Below are 6,158 nucleotides of genomic sequence, written 5' to 3'. Positions count from 1 at the left end.
TCAAGTCAAGAGGCTTTTCATGTCATTTCAGCTCTGTACAAGTCCACAGTGAAATAAAATTATATTTTATTATATTTGTAAATATAATATTTCATATTATATATATATTTATTCTATATAATTTTTAGAACAAGGGTGCAACATGGGACAAAACGAGAACAAAAACAATACAGTACAGGGCAGACTGCAGAAAGTGCAACATGCAAGACAATACAATAAATACGACTAAATTCTGAGTAGAAGTATTGAGTGTAAGGTGCATAGATATTTAACAGATAGGTATTGATAATAAGGTGCATATTAATTGAACATGTTGTGTCATTATATGCAGACAGCATACAACGCACATAAAACATGAAACAGCATTTCCTGAGGTAGTAAAGTATGGAATATATAAATAAGATAAATAGGATACAGACAGGTTAAAATGCTATGGGTTGTGGGGGAGGGGGAATTTATTTCAGTCTCTGTTGTCTGACTGCTTGTGGGACAAAGCTATTGCAGAAATGTGCAGTTACAGCACAGATGCTCCTGTACCTTCTGCCAGACGGCAGCTGTGAAAAAAGTCCATGTGAGGGATGAGTGGGGTCCTTCACAATGCTGATGGCCTTACGGGTGCAGTGTGGAGGGGAGAAAGACTGTGGACTTGTGTGATCTTCTCAGCTGTCCTCACTGTTTGGTCTTGCGGTCTGAGGTATTGCAATTCTCAAACCAGGCGATGGTGCTGCTGCTTAGGATGCTCTCTACAGTAGCTAAATATTTACTTCATGTCTCTATTTTTTTTTATTTTTTTTTTGAATGTCATTACATTACAGTAAATTTCATTATCCAACCCAAATGGCTTCAAACATCCAGGTTCAGAAAAAAGGCTCATACATAATGTTCTAGGTTCATATAGCTAAATTGAGTGAGTTTGTAAATTTCATTCCATAGCTTACAAGACTTGTTATTCCTGTAGATGGTGACATTTCATCATGCACAAAAGGCCACTCACACCTATCACTTGGTTGCACTGGGGCAGCCATAAGAATATAGTACGAGAAGAAGAGTTAGCACCTACATGAATGTATAAACATTAACAATTTGCTAGGTCAGCTAACATAAACCACAAAAGCACAGTAGATCCCTTTTTTCATAGTTTTTCAGTGGCTAAATCAGAACCTCTGTTAGACTCACATCCATTTTTTTTTTATTTATTGTCATTATTGCATATTTATTACTTATTCTTTCATTTTTTATGCATTTTGTTATGTTATTTGTTCCCATACTGACTGGAGGAAGAGGGTTTCCCTTTCCCTTTAGTCTTGGTTCCTTTGTGAGAATTGATAAAAGTGCTTTATAAATAAACTTGACTTCACTGACTTTTTTCCAATTACTACATGTTTTACTACCCACAATGACCCAGATCAAGCTTTCAGGGTTTTTTTTTGCCAATGCCTATAAGTGTATTTTGTATTTAATGCTCCTGACATTCCATATATGCACCTAGAAGTCATATGAAAGCAAGATCTGATTCCTGAACAGAGTAGAAGATTTCAAAGCCAAATGAAAATGAAAATGTAAACAAAAATGAAATGTAATATTGAATATTATTATTATCTTTACAATAATAACTAAACTCCTTGATCGATATTAGCACTTAAAGTATGCAAAGTGGTGACATCATAGTCAAGTCTTAAGTGATCATTTTTGGCATTATTTATCTGTTTTACAGTCTAGCCAAAAATTAAACATTGATAATTTACAAGACCACTAGGTGTGGTAATGATAGCAAAAAAAATCTGTAGTTGCTACTTTAGGCTCAGCATGCTGCTAACTGCAGGACAACACTCGCAATAACTACATGATGCTGTGTAAAATTGTGTAAAATGTTGTAACATAAGTAGTCCATATGTTGTTTTTTTGCCACTTCAGATGCCAGTTTTGTATTTGAAAATGGTTTAAAGTGTGAACTCCTGTCTGAATTTCCTGATTGAAGGGGGTGCCCAGGAGCAAGAAAAAAAAAACAATTCTCACATAATGCTGCTTTAATTCTGACATTAATCAAAGAAAAAAAGCACACAGAATGTGAGCTCACAGAATGTGAATGAGTTGTGTTTATAAAATTGTTTATACATTTGTATTCCACGTGCGTAAACTAAAACCCTTTACTCATTCCCTTCAAAAGAGAAAAGAAGGGTTCATGATGTAAATTTCAACATTTTCTGCTCAAAATTGCATACTCTAAATGCATAGTTCCATACTTGGGTAAAAGTACAAATAATCCATTTCAAACATACCCATTCTTAAATGTACTCCAAGTAAAACAGTATTTCTTTTAAAAAATTATAATTCATTTAATTTATTATGTTGAATTATAGTTACTAAACATGCTAGTCATCACAACTGAGCGTTTTGTTTAGTGAAGTAAGATTTAGTTCCTAGCAGAATTAATCAGTAAAAACACAACACAGTTGAGACCCAGTTATCTTTTACAATGTGAGTGGAGAGTTGTTATTATTCTTTGTTTTCCATTCAGCACTCTTGGAGCTGTTTTTTATTCTTCTTTTTCTGTTTAGCTCTAATTTTCTTGTCTTATTTTTATTGTTATAGAATTGTTCATGATGCAAATTTCAGCATTTGACTCACAAATGCATATTCCAAATGCATAGTTCCATATTTAGTACAAATACTCCAGTTTAAAACAACTTTCGCCAAATTTGATTTTTGCTCCAGTACATTTGAGATGTAAACAACCACTGAGCATAAATAATAGTTTCTGTATCACACAAATAGCATTTTAATCTCTTTTTAAACCAAAATAACTAACAATTAAAATGGTAAAGTTGGCAATTTCTAAACATGTGATTAATACCATTTCTCAGTTATGCCAAATCAAAGTCACTTGTAAACTAACAAAATATAAAATGATGCCACCCAACTGGAATCAGCAACCCCCCTATCCTGAATAACTTTTTAAACTCAGAGCAGCTGTTTCCAGTGATTAATTGATTTTAAAAGACTGGTGGTAAAGATACAGTTTATCCAGAACACGTTTCACGTTTGTCAGTGCTGTCCAATCAGATTGAAAAATCTTAGACCACTGCTTCTCAGACCAATAAAAACCCTAGCCTTCATTACATCACTAAGTATTAGCAAAGTATTAGCCAAAGTTATCAGTATTAACCACTGTTAGTTTTCTAGGCAGATATGTTTGACTACACCAAGTATAACAGTGTGAAAAACAGAGGATTAAACTTCGTAGATTTAGCAGACTCTTAAATTCAGTATACCTGACATTTAACTGAACAGCCTTAACTACGCACCTCCGATAAACATCCAAAGCAGGTATGCCATCCAATCAAGCAAACTATTTTTACAGTCCTGTGGCCTCAGAAAATGACTAATTTTCTTCATATCAGCAGAGCAATAGATTTTAATTAATAGTTGCCATTGGAATGCAAGTATTTGTAAAAATATATATAATAACAACTGTTTTTAAGACGCATCTCTTACTTTGCCTTACAACAGTAGTTTATATGAATGTAAACATATCAGTTGTAACAAAATATTTGTGCCAATATCTATCTAAAATATTATTGATTCCAATGTCTTCCTAGGAATGTTCTTAAATGTATTCTTCAGAAATGCCCTAAGAAAACACACTAGCACACACCAGTATGCATGTATATGTTCTATAAAGAATGACAAATAAAAGCATAATAAATAAAGGCATTTTCATATCTGGCTCAAATTTCTTATGTATCTGATTACAATAGGCTTTTTTGGGTTTGCACAATGTGTGTGTATTCATCAACTGAACAAACGCGTTATTAATGTCAGCTCAATTGCAGTTTCAGCTGTCTAATATACATTTTTGAGATATACCAGTTAAATATATTATGTTGGAATTATAGTTACTAAAAAAGCTAGTTGTCACAACTGAGCGTTTCGTTTAGTGAAGTAAGATTTAGTTCCTAGCAGAAGATTAATCAGTACACAACACAATTGAGAACCAGTTATTTTTTTTACAATATGTAAGTATGATGAAGGCAGAGGGGCTGACACATTAGCTAGCTGCACTACAAACTAACTGTAGACAAACTGCTATTTTTTATGTCTGTGCTACTTTAGACCTTTTTGGAGTTCGCAGTTTTGTTTAGTTTGACCAACTTCCTCATTTGGTGTGGTGCAGCATTAGCATTGTGTCACCCTGACATGGAGCTGTTTTTAATCTTTTTTTTTCATTCAATTTAACACAGATCACTAGACATCCCATGTTCCCTGACCATGTGCTACAATGGTGGATAAAAGCCACAGACTTGAGAAGCAGTCAAAAAGCCAGAGTAAACATATTGCCCTTGCGTGGGGGCAGGCCTGTGATGAAATCCAGATTGAGAAAACCCTGGTCACCCACTGATGCTCTGAAAATGGGGCAACATGCTACCAGGACCTGCTGCTGCATAGCTGTGGGCATGGACAACTTGCTAGGGGGCCTTATTAATCCAACAAAAAGATCCAGGGTCTTCCAGATAAGAGGATAAGGCAGTAAGAGGAGCTACCACAGAACTGCAATTTGTAAAAAATTGTCAAACCCCAGAAAACACTGGATGAGTCAGGTGGATGTGGGGCAGAGCCAGTCCGCCACAGCCTTTTAGTTTTTAGATTAGTTTTTAGATTTTAGTTGTGTGGAGAGTGTTTTTGGACACCATGAAGAGCAAAAAAGACACCACAGTTGGGGTTAAAACCTCTGGGGTTGACATTCATCAAAGAAAAGAATGTGATATAAATGTTTATAAAATTGTTTATACATTTGTATTACACGTGCGTAAACTGAAACCTTTCACTCATTCCCTACAAAAGAGAAAAGAAGGGTTCATGATGTAAATTTCAACATTTTCTGCTCAAACGGGACTTCTCCCGTTCTATTTACAGACAATTATCCAGCAATAGCTAAAGGACCTGTGGACTGTGATGGCATTGTTGTTGGATTAATTAACTGTTCTATATTGTACAAACCGGATTCCAAAAAAGTTGGGACACTAAACAAATTGTGAATAAAAACTGAATGCAATGATGTGGAGATGCAAATGTCAATATTTTATTTGTAATAGAACATAGATGACAGATCAAAAGTTTAATCTGAGTAAATGTAACATTTTAAAGGAGAAATATGTTGATTCACAATTTCATGGCGTCAACAAATCCCAAAAAAGTTGGGACAAGTAGCAATAAGTGGCTGGAAAAAGGAAATTGAGCATATAACGAACAGCTGGAAGACCAATTAACACTAATTAGGTCAATTGACATGATTGGGTATAAAAAGAGCTTCTCAGAGTGTCAGTGTCTCTCTGAAGCCTAGATGGTAAGAGAATCACCAATTCCACCATTGTTGCGCAGAAAGCAATACCAGAATGGTGTTACCCAGTGTAAAATAGCAAAGACTTTTAAGTTATCATCATCAACCGTGCTTAACATCATCAAAAGATTCAGAGAATCTGGAACAATCGCTGTGCGTAAGGGTCAAGGCCGTAAAACTCTACTGGATGCTCGTGATCTCCGGGCCCTTAAACGTCACTGCACCTCCAACAGGAATGCCACTGTCAAGGAAATAACAGAATGGGCTCAGGAATACTTCCAGAAATCATTGTCAGTGAGCACAATCCACCGTGCCATCCGCCGTTGCCAGCTGAAACTCTACAGTGCAAAGAGGAAGCCATTTCTAAGCAAGCTCCACAAGCTCAGACGTTTGCACTGGGCCAGGGGTCTTTTAAAATGGAGTGTGGCAAAATGGAAGACTGTTCTGTGGTCAGATGAGTCACGATTTGAAGTTCTTTATGGAACACTGGGACGCCATGTCATCCGGACCAGAGAGGACAAGGATAATCCAAGTTGTTATCAACGCTCCGTTCAGAACCCTGCATCACTGATTGTATGGGGTTGCGTGAGTGCTTGTGGCATGGACAGCTTGCATGTCTGGAAAGGCACCATTAATGCAGAGAACTATGTTCAGGTTCTAGAACAACATATGCTCCCATCTAGACGTCATCTCTTTCAGGGAAGACCCTGCATTTTTCAACAAGATAATGCCAGACCACATTCTGCAGCAATCACAACATCATGGCTACGTAGGAGAAGGATCCGGGTACTGAAATGACCAGCCTGCAGTCCAGATCTTT

The sequence above is a fragment of the Salminus brasiliensis genome, chromosome 10, assembly GCF_030463535.1.
Source record: "Salminus brasiliensis chromosome 10, fSalBra1.hap2, whole genome shotgun sequence".
In the NCBI taxonomy this organism is placed as follows: domain Eukaryota; kingdom Metazoa; phylum Chordata; class Actinopteri; order Characiformes; family Bryconidae; genus Salminus; species Salminus brasiliensis.
Note: the sequence above shows the minus strand (reverse complement) of the source record.